Source organism: Pseudopodoces humilis, chromosome 3 (assembly GCF_049639895.1).
Source record: "Pseudopodoces humilis isolate 2021_Gansu_Grassland_sample_001 chromosome 3, ASM4963989v1, whole genome shotgun sequence".
Classification (NCBI taxonomy): domain Eukaryota; kingdom Metazoa; phylum Chordata; class Aves; order Passeriformes; family Paridae; genus Pseudopodoces; species Pseudopodoces humilis.
In genome coordinates this window covers 3,552,391-3,573,202 of record NC_142202.1, presented here as the reverse complement: position 1 = coordinate 3,573,202, position 20,812 = coordinate 3,552,391, and the positions used below count along the sequence as shown (strand labels likewise).

The 20,812-nt window shown below is 40.9% G+C and overlaps 1 long non-coding RNA gene across 1 annotated transcript; it reads right to left on the bottom strand.

The window, feature by feature from the left end:
• Positions 1-4,877: 4,877 nt before the first annotated feature.
• LOC148184558 (uncharacterized) lies at positions 4,878-16,830 on the bottom strand. The gene is made up of 3 exons (XR_015772251.1): positions 16,699-16,830; positions 15,941-16,033; positions 4,878-4,945 (listed from the first exon to the last, which is right to left on the bottom strand). It is a non-coding gene; the product is annotated as an uncharacterized LOC148184558 (long non-coding RNA).
• Between the last annotated feature and the right edge of the window lie 3,982 nt (positions 16,831-20,812).

The following is a 20,812-nucleotide window of genomic DNA, read 5'->3' as shown; positions in this document are numbered from 1 at the left end:
AAATAATCTCAGGAAAACACTCCAAACCACAACAGAAGTTCTTTCTGTTTCTTTCTTTCTTCTTTTCTCATTTTGGTGAGGATTGGTGGATGCAGAAGGGGAGGGAAGATCAGATGACTGCTAATAAAGATGGGGAAGCAAAGAAGGAGAGGAGCTGTTCATTTATCTCAGTGAGAACACACAAGCACAGCCCAAGTGTGTGTTTCTTATTTTCTGTTTAATGTACATAAATCAGTTCTCAAATACACTGAGGGATCTGACAATCATTTCCCCCAGACTTCTGTTTTAAGCCTAGCACACATTTTTTACAGTTATTTTGGAGCTATGACAGTCTTTTAGGGTTTTTATTTGTTTGGGTTATGGCTTTTTGGAGGGAGTGAGTGGGGGATTGTGTAAGGGTTTGGGGTTTTTTTTAGAACTTCCTGCAGCATAATCTCTTTGGACTCTGTATTCCAGACAATTTGCTGCAGAATATCAACTTATACCCCAGTCACACAAAGAACAATCACAACAAGAGGTATTGTACTCTCTACTATAAACACTGGTAGAACAAAATAGTAAGATTAAGGGGGAAATAGTTAAAAATAGAACTCTTTTCTTTCCAAAGGAAATAACATGATTTTCACCCCAGCCTCTCTTGTCATTGTTACAACAATGGTTCATTTTAGGCCATATCTGACTGCTCTTGGAATCAGGAAACCCTGGCACAAATGTGCTACAGCAGCTTGTGCTTTGTTTGCCTGGGCCAGCACTGCAGGTTTCAAGGGACTTGCTAGAGGTTAACAGAGCTGCTGCAGGGGTAACATTTTTTCTAGAGCACAATTCCAACCATGTTCCAGTGCTCCAGAGCGCTGGAAAGCTCTGCAGGTCAGGAAAATGAGGCTGACTTGTTGGAGCATCTGAGCTCTCTGGATAAACTTGTTCATTTTGCACTGGGGCAGATGTTCAGTGACCAGCTGTTTGTCGATCAGGCCTGGATCCCAGCTTCATAGGAGGAGGATGTGCGGCAGAAAAGCACTTAACAGTACATTTCCAAGCACTTATTCCCAGGAAGATCCCTACCACTGACTCCACAGGAATTACAGCTCAGTTCTCAGGATCTGACATGTTAGAGTTTGGGGTTTTTTTTAATCTATCCATTCCCCTTAGCCCCAGACCAGAATTGTGATCTGCAAACTGACATCCCTGGAGAGCATGGAAGCATTAAGATATCTTACCTGCATCTCCAGAACTCATCTTCACTGCCACCACCAATATAGTGCTGCTCTTCACACCAAACAAACACAAAATTCATATTGAGGCTTCTTGCTTCTTTCCTAATTAATATGGTCCTTTGATTTCCCTGTTAGTTTTCCCAGTAAAAAGCTAAAAAGCCATTTCAGGCTGTTTTGAATATCAACGGACAGTAAGAGAATTCCTCTACTCCTGCAACATGAATGGTGCAAAATCTGTCCCCTCTTCCTATTCCATCTTTCCCGGTGCAGGAAACAAACAAACAAGTCACTTTTCTTTCTTATATTTCAAAAGTCAAAACACCTCAGAGGAAGCACGGGAACTGGAGAGAAAACTGCCCCACCCTGGCATCACACATCCACATCTCCTCTGATAAGCAGCTTCTTGTTTTCCAGAGTCAAGATTTCTCCTTTTTTACCTTTCTTTGTCCTTTTCAGCTTGGGTTTTTAACTCTTCCATTTCAGAAGAACATCTGGCTGCATTTCATGTTGGTCCTCTGGGTTTGCACTTCCTCTCCATCCAGAATCCCTTCCAAACACGCCCTTGAGTCCTCCAATTTAATTGATGCTCTGCTCTGGGAAGGGGGAAAGACACCACCTGATAAGCGTTCATTTTGAACAACAGTTTAAATGTTTTCTGCTCAGCAGAAGGAGTCTGAGCAATCATTTGAAAAAGTGAGGTGGGAGGTCAGGTCCGTGTCAGAGAAGCAGGTGCTTTGATGGAAACAGGGAACAGGATCTCACCCACATCTTCCTCAGGACTCATTTTAAACAGTGAAAATAAATGTTATAGCTGGGCACGTTCCACAAGGAAGGCACCAGAGTCCCCACCAGCTGTAGAAATTTGCTATATTAAAGCTGTACATTATCTTGTCAGCATGCAGAACTCTTCCTTAGCCAGTCCATTAATGTTAATGACATCCCATCTGTGTTTCACCAGCCCTGGCTCTGCCCGAGTGCAGAGCTGATTCCATCCTGAAGCAGCGAGCTGCTGGCAGCCACAGCACTCTCCATGTCCAAAGGCTGAGTGCCTCCCCCAGCTGTGAGAGATACAGAGCAGATCCATCTTTCTCCAGATCTGCGGCAAAGTTTCACACTCAGAGCTCTCTGTGCCTCTCCGCTGAGGCTGCTGGAGGCTGCAGCTCTTCACTTCTTGTCTCTCCATTAGCATTCTTTCCCAACTTTCCTCTTCCCCAGAGCTGTAGGGGAATATTCTGGCCAAGAGAATGCTCTTAAGACTGTGATGCTTAATATTCCTGCTGGGATGATTTACAAGCATCTTCAAAACTCTGGAATCCTTTAAAATAAAAAAAAATATTTAAACCATGTTTAAAAAAAACCAAGACTGACTTCACACTCACTCCAACCATTCCCTCAAGGAATTCCAAAGATTGGAATTCACCTGCACTGGAGTTCCTCCCAACTGCTTAATCACATCAGCAGTTCTGGCAAATGTTTCCCAGGCAAGGGGAACCTGGAGTTCATTCCAGTGGGGGGGATCCCCACAAAGACATAAAACTTGTCAGCTTTTGAATAAATGAAATTTTGTAGTCAGAGACAAAAATAACATCAGGGAGTATCCAAGACTGACTGCTTTCATTATCTTAATGTATCTGGCTGTTGGATGAAATAGAATAGAGTGGTGTGTTGCTTAAGTGACCAGAACTGAGGGAACTTTGGGGATGATCAGTTTTTTTCACAACTGATGTTTCAAAGCACCGATGAGCAGCTCCTGTACATTGACAGCACCCTGAAAAAACACCACTTTTCTTCACCCCCTCCACCAAAGAAGAGAAATTGCAGGTCAGAGTCACCTTATCAGGACAGCAGATGCATTAGCAGGGGAAGGAATCAATCCAGTCAATAATGGAATTGATACCTGTCTATAGTTAGAAAATGCCTTTTACAGAACAAGCTGTTCTTCTGGATCACTGAGAAATGGCAGAGTTTTATTGAGTTTCTAAACACACAGCTACATGTATAATTAATATTGTCTCACTCACAGACATCCAGAGTGTTTTAGGATTTAAAATATTCCTTTCTTTTGCTGTTTCCTTCTCAGGAATGGGTCTAACACCTGTGGGGGAAAGGGGAGACAGGGACCAGGGTTAGGAATTTCCTCTATAATGAGCAGGGGCCTGGTGTACAAAGTTTAAGGTGGTGGATGCAGTGACTACTCAGAAGCCACTGAGCAGGAAAACGGGATTCAGGTTTCTCTTTCTGACCCACTGTGGGGTGGCAGGACAGTTTGACTTTCTGCTCCTCCATCCCTAAAGCAGAAACAATATCCATCCACATTCCAAATACTCACTGAGGTGCTGGGCTGACAGGCCTTGCACGTGTGGAGTACTCTGGAAAAATGCAAATTGGATTTGTTTTGGATCAAGCCCACCAAAAGATGCATCCCAACCACTAGAGGGAAGCTGGTCCCGAGGACTAAAGGGCTAAATCCCTTGAGACATGGACAGACCAACCCTGAGCCTGTGGCACTGAGCATTCCCCTCTCCAGACTGCCACACCTAAAGGAGATGTAGGCAAAGCCCTGCAAGGGGCACAGCACAGTCTTAAAGAGGAATACAGTGCTGGAGACAAAAATACTTAAGTTTCACACTATCTACTTACTACTCTCTTTTTGAGTTCAAAGCTGGCACCTACTGTGCAAAAAGACTTACTTGATGTGATGGAGAAAATATTTTCTTAAGGATGTGAAAGCTTGCAAACATTCCAAGAAGGAACATGTGACTTTCACCTCACCTATTCCTTGAAGAGATATTTTATTAAGATGGGATTCACAGTATGAGACAAACTCAGTGGTATTATTCCAAGTAATCAGTTTTGTCAACAGACCAAATAAATAATGCACTATGGGCCTTTTGTTACCACTGATGTCATCAAGAAGTGAATATGTTGGCAAGCTGCCATGTTTGAATATCTAAGAATATCTATTAAAAAGCAAAATATACCTAGCAGATATAATCCATACTATCAATACCATATTCTCTTATCCCTTCACTTCATCTCAAACATAATTAAAAAGTGGGATTTTGGAAGTGGGTAACTAATTTGGGGTTTTTTGGCCAGCTTACTCTCTTCTAGTACTATCAAAAGTAAAACTTTTAAACACACAATTTTAGAGCTCTTCACTTAGGTAGTAAACCTCTTTCTCTAAGAAGCATTCACAGAGGAACAGAAGAAACAACGCTTTTTTCTCTTTTATACATCAACAGAGAGCAGGTATAAAAGCAGAAAAGGAAATATAACTCTTAATTTTTGAGGAGAAGATGAAGGAAACACTAGGATTTCTGTAACAGATTAACGTGGGCCCCAGAAGCAAAACAAAATAAAATTAATAAGCACCAACAAAATTAAGGTGAATTTTTATGCAGTCTTGTTCCTCATGAGTAACAAACAGCCTCACATTTACTTTGGTGTTATGGAGCTTTTATAAATCTCATTTTGTACCAGTAAAAGTCAGGAACAGCAGCTTGAAATGAACAGAATTTCACTCTTCAGATATAGCACAAGCTGCATGTCAGCACGTGCCCCAGCTTGCTATTTCTAGGAAGAACAAAAGGCATATTTACCAACCACAATTTAATTACAATTAATGTAATGGCAAAAACTTTGGATTTATTACCTTTCTTTCATTTTAATTTCCAAGTTTCCTTTATTCTTGGATCCTTCTGAGCATAAAGTGCACAGTTTTTCTTCAGCTAAAACAGAAATAGCAGAAGATCAATACAGGTTTTCATCAGATCAATAACAACAAAATCCAATATGTCTCATGGAACCATAATTTATACTCTCTACAGAGGTGATTTTCTATTGGTAAAGTCAGTAAGACTTTCTTCATGAATAAGTTTCAGTTAGGAATTGGGTGAACTCACCTGGTAAAGCCACCTATCCATCACAAACCTATGAGTTTTCACAATTTGCCATAAAAACATTGCCGATAACACAGAAAAAAAACCAACACATTATGCCTGACAAGCACTACCTTGAAATAGGAAGGTCTCCATAGTTTGATTTTTGATCCATCTCACTTGACTGACATACCTGTGTAGTCAGAAGAAGTAATAAAAAGAAGGTTCCAAGGGAGCTGAAAAAATCTGAGAAATGTAAGTTTTGATACTGGTAGGATTAGTACACTAGGAAAACCACCTGAAACTGAGAATGCTGAAGTGGAGATGTATAAATGATGTTTCTATTTCTACAGCACTTCCTGTTAAAGCTTTAGGCAGCCCAAGGAATGCAGCGCTTCAATAAAGAAGAGTGTTCTGTCAGGACCATCAGTGGATCATCATCCAAGAACCAAGTTCTGCTTCCTTAATTAAGAGATCCCAAACTGTATTTCCATGGGACTGCTCCTGACAGCACCCTGAGCAGGACTGGGCTCCTGAAAAGATGCCAAATGAAATAAATACTTCTGGAATCTTAATCCAAATTCTCACTGGTGCATGGAAGAGGTTTGCATATGACAAAATCACCAGGTTTAATCACATCCACAGAGCAGAAGCACCTCATGACCATTGAGCCCGAGGCTGTGCTGGGAATTACAGTGCAAAAATAGTTCCCAAGAGTTTATAATCTAAGTGGTAAAGGCAGAAAAAGTCACATTCTTATTAAAAATAAGCCTTATAGGCCCAGTATCATAAATTTAAATAATGACCTAGCCTTGATTCCAAATTGATTTTATCAGTGTTTTTACCATCTACTTCAGAAAAATACTACAGTGTGACTAATTCTTCCTAAGGGAAAAAGGAAAGGAATTAAGAACAGCACATTTCAATAGAAACAGTACCTCTTAATCAATGCTTTAATGTTTTATTAAAACTCCTGCTATTAGGGAAATGGCAAAGCCCAGATTCACACCTCACCTGCAGGTCTCCTTACTGCAATATGGCTTTCAGCAAACAAACAAGCATTTCAAAGTTTTCTTTTAATATAATTAAAAAATAAGTCCTTTGGGCCAGCAATATCCTCTGTCAAAAACCGAGGTGCTAAAATTGTATCAGTAATTTTCTACCCAGCTGTCTGTCTGCCAAGATCCAGGTGCAATTTTGGCCTATGTGAAATTAAGGAATCTGAATAAATAAAATTAGGGATTCATGAGGTACAGTTCTGCAATTAAGAAGGAAATTAACGCACCTAATATTTATAATATTACATAAAGAATTGCTAGAGTCAGAAGTAGAAAGCTTGGAATTTCCTTGCATAAAAGTTCCTAATGCTCTCAAACTTGTATCCTCAACAAAAACAGAACAAAAATGTAGGGAAGTGTCCCAGCCAAATGAATATTGAATCCTAATCCAATATAACATAACACTAATTTGTAAAAGGCCAGTTCTCAGCTAACCAGACACGTGCCTTTGATTAGATTTATTTTATTACCTATATTTAGAAGAATCACTTTTCTCATCAGTCTGGACTTCAGGAAAGCACTTGAAGCAAGGAGCTGGTTAAAATGGAGACAAGAATATCCCTGTAGGATGAGACACACTGAGCCAGGGAAGAGAAAAATTGGAAAGCATTAGGCTAAGGGAAGGCTGTAATTGATTTTATTTAATAATCTTCGAAATGAGCACAGGAGAGAGGGAGGAAAGGCAAAGGAAAGAAGGGGTACTAATGTCACAGGTCTAGGAAGACTCGGGGGTAGATGGAAACAGCTGATCTTCACACTGCTGGTTACTGAATTTTTTGGATTTGATACAGTTGCCAGAACAAAGTCATGAAAAAATAAAATAAACCGCAATTCCTTGCCCCTTCTGAGATGAACTGACGGGTTTTTTTAACAGCATGTAGATGTCTTCTAAAACACCCAGCCTAACTTTCTATAAATTCTTATTCTGTGGAAGCAGAAATTTTAAAAGGCCACAAAAATGCCTTACAGGTCACCAGTTATGAGGAGGTAGATGCATCTCTTATATTTTTCAGGGATCCTGAGGTGTGATGCTCCTGAACACTACAATGAAGCAACTTGAGTACAAACCCTGCCCCTAGAAACAAAACAAGAGTCAGTGTTTCTGGAGTCCTACCCAGATTCAATTATTAGAGCAGCATTAAATGACATAATTAGAGCTTCCTTTGATCGCTGATATTCCTGATTGCAACAGCACTGCAGACAAAGCAAGATTTCGGTGTTCAGAGCAATTTCTGGAAGGATAAAGTGTTAAAACACAGACAAACCAAATTAGTGTTCTAAAGTGCTGTGAGAGGAGATGACATCATCACTCCAGCCCATCTGGGAGGAAGAACACGGAGCAACAGATGAGCCAAAATCACTCCTGGCATAAAAGAAGAGAGTTCCACTGACTTCAGGAAATTTATCCCAATGCTCCTGCGTGTTGCAGGTTACAATGACACACTTCACAGCCTAGTAGAGGTGAAACAAGGCTAAAGCCACAAAAACTGATTCAACGTATTCATATAGGGCAATTTATTATTTTCACTTCAAGTATGTTTGTAGATGCTAAAAAGCAAGACTGTGGCAGCTACTCACATGGGTCAATATGCTAAACAAGGTGGCTATTTCTGCAGAGATAAGAAAGAACATATGGTCCTTATTGTCAGCTAAGGGTCCCTTTTAAAACAATTTTCCTCAATCTGATTTGCCTCACAATTACCCTAGATCCTGCCATGATTGCTCTCATGAAGCATTCACAGAATTTGGCTTCCCTTGAAGATGTATTTTCCTTTTCCCTGGTGACCGCCTTTATTATTGATTTTTAGATAATCCCCCCGCAGTTACTGGAGAAAGGTTTTGGCAAGTTTCCCCCGAGGCTGCAGATGCCTGTTACCTTATCAACAGAGCATCCTTCCTCCCCTGAGCCCCCAGCCTGGGCACTGCCTCCTTCCCTGTGCACACCCGGTGCAGGGAGAGCATTCAATAGCCTCTCCCTGGCCAGCAATGAAAGCCACAGCTGCCAGCCCCAGCAAAAGCCTGTCCCGAGCGAGGCTTGGCTGGACACAGCTGCAGAGAACTCAGAAATGCCTTTTCCCACAGCAAAAACGTGCTGGCAGAAATTTGGCCCATTGTAGCCTCTGGTTACTGGAAGGAGAGCAGATTTGTTTGAAAGACCCTTTCAAGCAATGCAGAACTATAATTAGAAAAGTACCGTCATTAACACCTCTGGCACAAGAGGTTGTATCAGAGAAGGAGGGGCTCTTTTGTCAGAGGAATAACAGAATGGATATTCTATTAACAAATCACCCCTCTGACGACAGGGCTGCCAGCATGTAAACTGCGTTCTGAGATCTGAGTGGCTAAACTGAGAAGAAAAGCTTAAAGAACCTTCTTTGAGCTAATATAAAATTTAGAACTAATACCTGGCTAGAACTGCCTGTGTGAACAGCCACTATGGTTAAAGTATTTATTTTAGTGTAGTTTGTGTGGCTGTTTTTATTTTTGTTTGGTTGTTGTTTGGGGGTTTTCAATTGAGAAAAACATCAACTGTGGATTTTTTGGTTGGTTTTCTTAAGGCAGAGAAGGAAGAATTGGATTACCATTTTGGACAGAGAAATCAAAGAAATATAACCATAAAATGCTTTGGTTTGGAAGGGACCTTAAAAATCATCTACTTCCACCCCTTCAAATTTTCCTCCAAGTGAGCGCAAAATCTCGGAGGGAACAAAGGAAATACAAGAACGCCAAGACCTATTAAATAGAACTAAAACTTTTTTTTTTCCTCATTTATTTTTGGGATTGGCTATCCTGTTGAGAAGAGGGGGCGTTCACACCTCGGAGCGAACAGAGGGAGAGAGTGTGAAGGCGTTCAGAGCTCCACTGAGGAGGAGCCGTGCCTTGTGTCCAAAACTGCCTGAGAGGCTCCTTTAAAAGGCGCTGTGCCATCCTCGGTGTGCAGCTGCCGCTCAGGAGAGAGAAGGGACTCAGGGTGCAAAATTCTCGCCTCCCTCCAAGCCGAGCAATCAGGAGATGAGCTGACAGAAGCTGCAGCCGTGGCCCCGAGCCAGCCCCTGGAAAGGCAGCGGGATCTGCCAGCCCTGGCCGGCAGCAGTCGCTGCACTCCCGGCGCTGCGGCTGCTCCTCCCTCCCGGCGGGATCCGGGAGCTGCTGCTCTGCCCCGTGGGGATCGAACGCTATCGGTGCTTTCTCCTCTTGCCAGGCTGTTTCCATCCCGAGCTCCTGCTTTATTCCGAATTGAGGAAAACCGCTGGTTTTCCACCTGCGCGGATCCAGCGGGAGTGGGAACACCTGCCTGGGAACAGGTGATCAGAGGCAGGGGAACACAAAGTGGGAGCCTTCTGTTCTGGGGGTAACCAAAGGGCGGATTTACGGCATTAAATAGGTGCAAGAACCTGAGTCACTGGTGGTGGCGAGTGCCAAGGGCTGAGCAGGGCCACCAGAGCCGCCTGGTCACCGAGACGCTGTCCCCGGGCGCTGAGCCAGCCCACAAGATCCCTGCAAATTCCTACTGCTGCTTCTCCCTGGATTCACAGGAGAAACAAGAAGGAAAAAGCCACACGAAACTAACCAAAACCAAACCACAAACCGAAGAGACAAAAAAAGCAAGCCAACCAGCCCAGGAGATCAAATATATATTCCACACACCCCACCTCTCAGTAAAATTTTCTGTTAAATTATTAAAAATATGTAGGAATTTACAAAGAGATTGAAACAAAATAATCAGTGGTGCACGGAGATGTTTTTGATGAACGGCAGCGGAGTTTTGCTTTTTACCTAAAATATAACCTTGTGGCACTTGGGGGGATTAGGAAGAGAAAGGCTGACAGATTTAACTCTTGCAGCACAAGTGGTTTCACCACAGCGTGATACCAACGCGATAAGGCTGAAACCTGATGCCAGCGTGACTTTCACACACCAGAATGTGAATGCTGCTACTACCACATACTTAAACTCTAAACACCAGCAGTTAAAGCGGCAGCTCATTTCCATGGCATATCTGGGAAAAAAAGGCTCACTCGAGAAGAGGCTCTTGGTTTATTTATAGGCAAAACAGCTGCTTTGTGCATTCCACAATCTAGGCTGAGGTCTGTCTGCTCCCAGTCCTGTTCCGAGTTACCTCGTGTGGAAGTAAAACGTGGAGATCCTTTCCAAAGCCTTTTTCACTGGATGAGACGCCCTGTGGAACACAGCCCCGCTGGGGATTTTCTTTACTCAAAAGAAAAATTATTATTTTTGATGGTGGTGGCAGACAAACCCAGACTACAACTTAGGTTGGTTCATATTAAAAAATGAGATAGTTTTCACAGCTGCTTTCCTCTCAATTTCCCTCCTGCTCATTAAATGTACAACAAACAAAAGCAAATAAAAGCTTCCAGTCAAATTAATAGAGGAGATGAAAATATTTCTCACATTGGAACGATTCCACTCACACCACCCAGAACTTGCTACCACTGCTCCTTTTCTCCTACTCTATTGTGCATCTGCCACCCTGCAGCTGAACTATAAAGTACTTTTATGTACTTTTGTTAGTTAACACTGGATACACGCACGTGTGTCAGGACAAACAGGCATAAAACTCCCCCACGTTATTACAAATACAAGTGGTGAGAACTTTTCCACGTTCTCCACATTTGTTTTCACCTGATAATATTCATTGCAACTACAAGTTTCCAGCTCTAAATATTTCATCTCGTATGGATTCGCACTCTTAAATCACACCACTGAAACAGCCTACGCTTCTACCTTATATTTTTATGATCCTTTTAGAGGAGTTCTGTATCGTTTATTTAGATTCATTATTGCTTTTCTCCCTTAAAAGCCGCTTCATTTAACGTAGCTACCACTTCCATTTTTCAATATATATATATAAATGGGGTGTGTGGGTGCATGCTCTGACATCATGATCAGCATTTTGCCAAGCAGCAAGCTGCAGTTTTGCCAGTCTCATGCTGGAGGAGAAATCAATGACAGATTCTAGATCCTTTATATGCACACAGACTACAAAATGTCAAACAAACATAAGTAAGCAATTCCTTTTCCCTGGAATTCCACGCCAGTATCTTTGCCCAGTTCCCAGAAGTCAACATAAATCAAGAAAAGACTCAAAGACACAAAAAGACTTCCTACTACTTACAGAGTTTCAGAATGAATCTCTGCAGTCATGAATAATCCCAAATGAACTGTCAGCGCAACACACTTCCCAAAACAGAACATTTACCCACACACAGAGTGAAAGAATGGGTAAAACTGCTTGCTGGTAATTTAGACTCTCCAAATACATTTGGGAATATTCATCAGACTGGTTAAATCCGCTTTGTACTTTATAGAGGCACACAGAGCTCTGTAAAATCCAAGTACTGAGTGCTTGCACACACTCAGGTATTAACATCAATTTAAATGATCAGTTTAATTAAAGCAGGCAAGTTTAAGCACAGACAAGCCCTGCAGTGAATCACCGCTGAACGCGTATTAAAAAAAGGCGGGGGAGGGGGGGTGGAACCACTAAGCTGTAACTCCTTTTCCCCACTTCTTTCCCTGAACACACTCAGCCCAATCATATGCAGTTTGTCCAAACAGGAGCTCTGCGTGGCTCTCCCTTCTCTTTGTTTTCCCAGCTTTCTCCAAAGCTGTAACAACTCCTTGGCTCTTTTTCCAGGCAAGGCTGCTAGCTTCTATATAGGGACTCCAAAGCTGGCAGGCAGCAGGCACAAGTCTGCTTGCAATATCCCTGCTTTGCCATCTCTTTCTGCAGACACTTATTCCAATGCTTGCAAGCCAAGCAAGGTATTTTCCTTAGGTCTATCTGTTCCATCTTAAGCAGTGGGTAAGATAAATTCATTCAGAGAGGATTCCAGTCCTCCCTCAGGTCATTCACTCTAGATGAAAGACTTAAAAAAGAGTTTTTCCTAGATGACATTGCCAGAGTTGCAAGTCAGTATGTGCACACAAAACCCATGCTAATTTATTCAGCTCTCTTATCTGCCTCCTTTGCACTCTCAGCTGATATGAGGCACTCCAAGTTCACAGTGCTCCCCTAATGCTGCACTGCTGTTCCCTTCCCCTTCCAGAGGGAACATTCTCTGTACCTATTTAGCAAGATGGCTTTTAAAAATAGGAACACAAAATCCAGTGCTGAGTTCAGGGCAGTTATGGGAGACACAGCAGGTGCAAACATTCTCTTACACAGCATTTTCTGATGATATGACAAAGGAAAACTTTACTTGCAAAGGTCTTAGAAGGACTTTCCAGGGTAATTTTCATCCCAGCGTTTTCCAGATACAGTAACCAAAATCCCTTTCAGCCCACAAGTACTAGAAAAATGTTTCAAAAAGCCAAATTGTACCAGGCAAGACTGAGATTTCCTGAAGAGGGCCAGAAGGTGTCTGTGCCTCTCTAGTTGCACGCTGTCCTCAAACTTTCCACTTTCATCCATTCATTACTGACACAGAATTCCCTGTTAAAGATACAGAATTTAAAGGCAGCACAATTTCAATATGTGGAAAAAAATTCAGAACAAACACCCCTCAATTTAACATGCAGTTCACTGAAATTTGGAGTTTGGCCCGGCCAGAGCCTTACATGCAGACTTGTACTTGGTGTGATGATTCAAAAAATCAGCTCATGGCATTTCTAGTCAAAAATTTTCTGGATGAGAAACATGGTGCTGTTTAATTTGGATTATTTTTTTTCTTGCCTGATGCTGAACACACAGGAGTTAATTGGAGATCAAGCTTTTAATTTTCCAGGCGCTGCAATTTTTCTGTGTTCTTGAATTCAACATATTAAGGTGGCAGATTCTGTTGAACCTATTTCAAACCCAACCCAAGTCAGCCTAAAGACTTGCCTGTTTTGCAGGTGCTTGCACACATCCCTTGGATTGTTCTGTTCAATGGCAGGAGCAGTGGGGAACAGGTTTGTCCCCTGCAGAAGCAGACATGAGGTTTGGACAGGATACCCAAGGGAGGGGAGGGGCAGTTAAAACATCCACGTATCCTTAAGGAGTTATAAAGTGAAATTTCATCTCACTGTGAAGCACTCACACCTCAGCCCAGCCCTCAGAGGGTCACCCACCCCTTCAGAAGGCAACACAAACTGATCAAATGACTTTATGCACTTCTGCATGTGCATCTTTTGTCCTGCCAAAGAGCTCCGGGGCTGACAAGTTTTGAGTGTGCTTTGAAGAATTTCAGAATTGATTACAAAAGGTTCACAGACAGCAATGAGCTGCACGAGGCTCCTGGCTGAAAAAAGAAAGCTGGGAAAGGGGAAATTATTTGTCACTGAAGCGTGAAAATTTTCACCATAAAACAGCAAAGTTGGCATTTTCAAATTACCAAACAGTACTTCAGAATACAGTATAAATCTATCTATTAAAGACTACTAGAAAGAAAAATAATAGTTTTCCCAAGCATTGACTGTGATTATAAGTCATTCACACAGCTTTTCCTTCTAATTTCTCCCTACAGTTTTATTTTCAAAGATCTCAGACACCTTCTTGCTTCGATATTTCAGGAACAGGCATCTCATCTATCCTAGCCCAATAAAGCACTGAACCTAAATCAAGCTCAGCTCCATTTATTTTACTATCAGGTAAAATAATGCTGCAAGCCCAAAATTTAAAGGCAGATTTTGTAACTAAGACAATGCCTATTGACAAACAATTATTAACTACAGCCTAATTATGCAATTGTTTCATCAATTTTCAGGATTGCAATCTGTCTTCCCAGTCTTTTTTCCTCAAACCAAGCACTAAGAAGTTCTTAGTGGCATCTTTCAAGCTAAACACTACACCAAAATGCTCTCAAACTACACATTTTTTAAATGACAGAATGATTTAGGCGCATCAGTGTTTTTCAGATTTCTTGTGCTTAAAATATTCTGTTGAACTACCCAGAATTCAATAAGTTTTAGAGATGCTGTTTTTACTAATGCCGACAAATATGGCAAAAAGCCAAATCTGCCTCCTCCAGGCTCCAGAAGGTCACACAGGAATAAATGGAGCCATGAATCAGCCCAGAAATGTGGGATTAGAAGATGTGCAATCAAATCTTAGCCTCATTAGAGTCATTACAGCAAAACTCCTGTTGCATGACTTTAGTGGGTACAGGGGGAACACTTTCCACTCAAAACATTCTGATTAAGGAATGAACCGCCCCAATTTCCAGTGAAACACTGGGTCTCAAATCCAGCAGGGCAAATTACTAAATCCTTTTTCAGGGCAGCTCTGCTTAATGTTGGCAGGCAGCATGCCTGGAGTATCAGACATTTCTCCCCGTCTCCCATTCCCTTATTTGACTTTGCTGACCCCAATTGAGATATGGGGAATCACATCTCGTCCCCAGGCATGCCAGTCCTGCCCAGTCCTCACTCTCTCCCAGACATCCCTGCTGAGCTCAGGGGATTTATTTACAGGCACAGGAGTTCAAAGAGGTTTTGCACCTTTTTATTAAAAAGTAGATCCTCTGTAACCTGTAGGTATCAAGACCATTCTCCTGCAGTTCCTGCTCTGCTTCACGGGCTACTTGTGCTGTGAACTTGATCCATTATTTTGTTGGCAACTGGAAAAGCTTGCATAATCTGCAATTCTGCTCAGCTAAGGACAGAAATGCCCCCAAGAACTTACAAGTCCCCTTCCACAAAAACTCACAATTATCACTGCATCATTCCTCAGCAACAAATACAGAATATGAATTTAACTTGCATGATACAGAAATAACCTGCTAAGCATTAATATACAGGCAGCAGCCGGTGGCTTATGAGATATTTTCTTCTTCTAACACATCCAGTGGAAGTTAAAATCCTTTTGCTACCTATCATAGAGGCCTTTTTTGTGTGTAAAAATAGCACTAAAAGAAAAATACTTTGATTCCTCAGCACCAAGTGCTTAAGGTTGTTTACAAGCAATTGATAAAGCCCAAGAATCCAGTACAACACCTTGCTGTTATTTCCAAGCAGTTACAACCAGAACTTGGAGAAGCAGCTTTTTTGGTGCATTTTTTACCCAGTTTTTCACAATTCTTCTTACAAAACGTTGGTGTTATGTAAGAGGGAGAGTTCTGATTCCCACCAAAAGCTTAACAGCTCCCCTAAAACTGGGATAAATGATGCTGCTGGCCAAACAGCCCCAGACAAAGGAAATTTGGGAATTGGTATCTCCCAAACACGCTGTTAGACCTGCCCTTGCTCAGGAAGGGAGAACACTGTGGGTGCAAATTTCTCCAAAATATACCAAGGCTATGGGAAGGGATCCCAAGGATTTGAGGGCTTTGGATCAGTTCTGTGGGGCTCTGAATTCTGGGGGAGCCTAAAGTCAGTAATGAACCAAAAACATTTCAAGGCTTCCTCCTCCCAACAGTTGCTTTAACACTGGTAGATAAACATCCATATTTAAACTATATTACTAACAAATATCTTTTCTCCAGATGGTCGTCTTATCTTTTGAAAAACATCTTGAAAACAAACAGAAAGAACTGTATCTTAAGGATAAATAAATAAGTTATTATTATTGTTATCATCATCATCATACTGTGTTCTTATTTCCCACTGCTGAGGGCATTAGCTATAGAAAAGTGTCAGGAAAAATGAATCTCAGTATCTACAGAAAAAGTTTTTAAAATCTGAAACTGATCTCTGCACAGGCACAATTCAAAAATTAAAGCAACCCTGGACTAGTTTCAAGTGCTCTTACCCAGGAATTTCTGTTACAGATGTAGCAGTGATAGCTACAAATGTTTGGAGAAAGCAAATTACCATTTTAATAAAATTGCTGTGCATGGGTACTCACCAAGCAGAAGTACGCTTATATAGTGCAGGGACAAATCTCTTCAACTAAGGACAGCAGATAATTAGAAATACACATCCCCCACTGGAACAGGCACTGCAAAGGAAAACAGGGCTCACTGTGGTCAAGAAGAAACATGAAGATGAGTGAACATGCAGACTCTGGAAAGACCAAAACACCACGAAAGGAAATGGGTCAGAGAACAGAAACTGCAAACATGGGGAGGGAATGTATTTGTTCAAATTTTACTGAAAGTTTGGTTTTCTACAGTGACCTTGGCTGTTGGCTGCTTTAGTTGCAGTAGCAAAACAAAAACAGAACAGGAAATTCCACAGTTGTCTGAATCAAAAAGTGCTCAGGAAAAAAAAAGGGAAATGACAAAAATTGGAATGATTTGGCAGAAATTCAAGCAGAAAAATTTAGTCCAGCTGACATTTTTGTGATCTCTTTAAAACATTCTCTTTAAGATATTTTTCTTATTGGTATTTTATTTCAATGCTTTGTTGAGAGAATATCTTGCATTTACATACTTGAGCATAACATTTTGGGGTTTTTTCAGTTAAAGCAGTTGCTGATAATGTTTTAGCAGTTGTTTTTTGTTTTTCTGTATTAGGTAACTTAAAGCTGCAAAATCTCAGTGAACTCCATCCACGCTGAATGTGTGACAGCATCTGTCAGCCTCAATTAGTTTTATTTTGGGATCATGCTGATCAGAATATGCCAACAAAGGCACTAAAAAGCATCAAAGCAAAAATAATCACCTCTGAATTTAGGAGGCCTCTTCCCATTTGACACTTCCTTGAGGACTGGGCAGGTGGAAGCTTCCCTGGGCTGCATTTTTTGTGTGCACTAAGAGCACCCATTGACTTCAACCAGGAACAACAGAACCTGAAACAGGGAGCACAGAGGGGCCAACACCTGTGCAAAAACTCAAATGGAACAAGAAGTAAAGCTGCACAATGTCTAATGACTGCAAGAAAATGTCCTGTATTCCTCCTTGGTGTGGAACTTACTCCAGCACAACCCTCCAGAAAATTATCTACATGTCTTTTATAAATGTCTTAATGCTGTTATCACATATAATGTGTCAAAAATAGTTGTTGCATGTGAGCTCCACGAAAAATAAGTTTAATCACTATTATTTTTTAAGTTTCTGTGATAAGCAGCCATGCAGCACCAGGGAATTGGGCATTTTTATTCTCCCAATAAGAGAAAAAGATGTTTCTCTGTAAAATAAAGGCTGGTAGATAGATTTAAAATATGGCAGAACAAAAACAAATCTGATCTGCAGCTAAAATATGAGGTGGTCTTAAACAGGGTGGGGGGGAAAGTAAAAGAAATCTAAATCTTCCTATTTGAACAAGCACTTTTGCACCTGTGTTTCACCTGCCAGCTCCAGCTGTGCACAGCAGTTCCAGACACTCTACTCACTGGCTGCTCCTATTGTCTTGGGGGACTTTTGTTTAGTCTGTGGTAGATGGCTGCATTTTAAAAGAATAATAAAAGAGAACTCTGCATTATCAGAACTCATGCCAAGCAACTATAAAGAATTTTGATGGCTCTTTCATTTCGCATGAGGCTTTAATGTGCAACAATTACCTTTTTCCAGCATGTGTGTGTTCCCCCTTTGTGACTGACAGGGAATACAAAAGCCAGGATAAGTGATATTGGCTACAAGCCACTTGGACATGACCTTTTCATTGAAATGTTTAAAGCATTGGCTGCTCCTTAGGTTTAATCCTCAATTCCTCACTTGGGCAAAATGCTTACAGATCTGGATTTTTTTCTACAATGATTAATTGAGGCATTTATTTCTGCTCCCTTGCTTTCCCAAGCAATATGATCAGGTGTGGCTGACTTGAGCACACACCTTCATGAAATCAACAGAAAAAGAGTCAGAGTTGCAGTTATTTTGGTATTTCTTTCATGTCACAACTTATGATTATCAGGTAGGATGTTAAATGTCTGGAACAGAGTTAACATGCTCCAAATAATGCAGGATTCTTTGCAAAAAAAACTCTTCCAATAAAATAAGGAGTCCTTGTGTTTTTGTTCACCACTGGGCCCACTGTTAAATGATTATTTTAACAAGATGTCACTGTTGTTATAGTAACTTCTTATGGGTTTAGATTCTTATTGCTTTAAAACAGAATAAGTAAATTAGCATAAGAGGAAAAAATATTTTCCTGAGACATTTCAGTGCCTATTACCAAAAAGTAAATATTCAAGAATCACTTCTAAATGACCACTGGGTGCCATTTTCAGTTTATGGCTGATTTGTGATTTTTTTTTTTTTTTCCCTCTTATCCAAAGGATCCTATATATCCTTGGCTTCTGAGGATGCTGGAAAGCACAGAATTATTTGGAATCCAAGACTGCAAACAAAGCTCTTGGATTCCATGTGGCTGTAGATACAGGAAACGTCATGGCAAAACAAAAGTTGATGGGTTTGTACATCACTAATAAATCTCCCCAAAGAACTCAGAGAAACCCCATCCCACCAGTGCTACCACTGAAAATCATCCTTGTGAGGAAAAAAAAACAAAACGTGTAAATGATATATTAGAAAAGAATTGAATTTCTGCCTGAACTCAAAGCTGCCATTGAAACAAAGACAAGTTGCTCTGGAGCAGTACTTCCTTCCAGGATATGAATGGGATCTGTTCTGTTTGCAGGGGAAAGGGATCTTTTCCAAATGGCTGCACTGGAAGGAATTTTCCATGCAGTTTTCACAGGCTGCAGTGACTGACACTGCTGCTGCAAGCAAAGGTGAAAGTGAAGTGTTTGCAAGATGTGCTAAGCCACTGAAGCAACCCTGCAAAGGCACAGGTCTTCAGCCAATGGCAAAATAAATTCTTCTGCTGACCAAGTAAAGTTACAACACGTCAGTAGATTTCTCTGTTTAAAGACCAAAATGTAAAGACAAATATATTTGAGGTATTTTCTTCTTATATAAAAGTTTAAATTAAAATAGATGCCTGCTCTTCCAGAAGGAGTCTTCCCCAGCAATGGCCAGAGGGTGGTGTGGCATAAAAAAGCCAGGGGGATCAGATTAGGCTAAGATTTAATTCTTCAGCTTTAGAAACAAGCGGTGTTCCAATTGTCAAAGTTTAACTTTATTAATGGCCATTGTGTAAGTGACACTACAATGAGGTTAAAAGGGGCTGCTGACAGCTGCCTCAGAGCTGCTGCTGTTTGTCCTGCTCACCACTCTCATGCAAAACTTCCTCTGTAACAGAGTAGCAGCTCCTTAATGAGGCTCTCATAGCTTTTCTGAAAAGCTTGAACAGTACAAACATTTAAAAGGCTTCTGAACGCTCAGAGGGCTTTCACATCCAAAACACTCAGTGTGACATCATCCAACTTTACAGCAGCTGTTCCAACCTTAAAATTCAAACCTCTGTGAACTCCTAAACCCACGGAAGGTGACAGCTCTGCACAAAGGCTCTGTTTGACCATCCCAATACAATAAAACTTTAAAGCTCAGAGCCTTTCCAGTACTTCAGATAGGCTGCCAGTCTGCTTTGTAGTGTGGCAAACTGGTAATTAGGAAGTTTGACACGTAGCAAAATATTTGTGGGTTAATTGTTGAGCAATTATTTATTCAAACCTGAATTTTGGAATTTCTCAAAACTTCTGATGCTTTCCTGTGGTTCCTCTGGGAGAAGCAGAGCAACTATCCACAAGCCCCCCCAGCAAAATGCCATGAAGTCTTCATTACCTTTAACCAACTATTCCTGCCTGCACCTTTCAGCTGTGCTCACATAATCAGAGAAGAGGGTTGGTGGCTATTGACACTAGAAATCACACCCACAAATTAAGGGTAGTGCTAAAGAGATCATTTTGTAGGTAATTCTCAGCCTCATCTTCTAAACAAACCTGTGATCTACTGCCAAGTTTATTCTAGCATTGATTTAAAAGAGTTGGAAGCTGAAAACCCTTAATGACATATTTTTAGTGCACGCTTTTGTACAGATGCATTACTATTTATAAACACTGTCAGTATAAAAGGACAAATAACAAATGCCAGAGAGATGGTTTGGTGAAAAAAAAATCACCAAATTCCTGGAACTGCAGTTTTAATACGAACTCTTAGTATTTTTAACCCAGTAATAATTAAAACCCTCACAAATTTGGTAATATTTACCAACACTTACCATCTCTGGTCACACTACAATTCATCAAAACCCTGCAATTAATTATCTTGATGGAAATGAATCTGGTAAATGTGCACACTGCCAGACACACCCATGGACAGGGTGAGAGGAAGGTTCTGCCAGTATTTTATTTACTTCTATGAACAATCTTTCATTTAAAGTGTTTCACTTCTTGCTGAACACTTGTAAATGTAGGATATTGAATAATGAAAAAAAAAATGAAGCAGCAAACAAATTGTAAATCAAAACCTTCAGTTTTTCTCATAATCAATACTCCATTTTGCTCATGTAATGGGAAACAAAATGTTACATCCTAAAAAATCTTGTCAAAAATTTCAATTATATAAACATGATCCCTACAGTGAATAAAGTTCATGCTAGACATAGTTCAGGGGAAGTCTTCAGGTTCACATTTATCACAGACAAATTTCAGGGTTCTCTCAGCAAATAATTTATTTTGGAAACTTGAAATGCTGTTAAATAAACACAGGGAGTATCCCTGCACGGGAGCCCAAATGAATTTGAGAGCTCCTCCATGATCTAAAACAGTTTTCTTGTCAGTCTTGACAGAAAGAGTAGGACTAGAGAGTGGTACTCAAATTACACACATATTATGTACTTCCTCTTCAGGATCCCAGAGAGCAGGGAAGTAAACACTGAATTACTGAGCTGAAACTGAGAACAAGTTCTAACAGCCTCACACTCTCCAGGGAGAGAG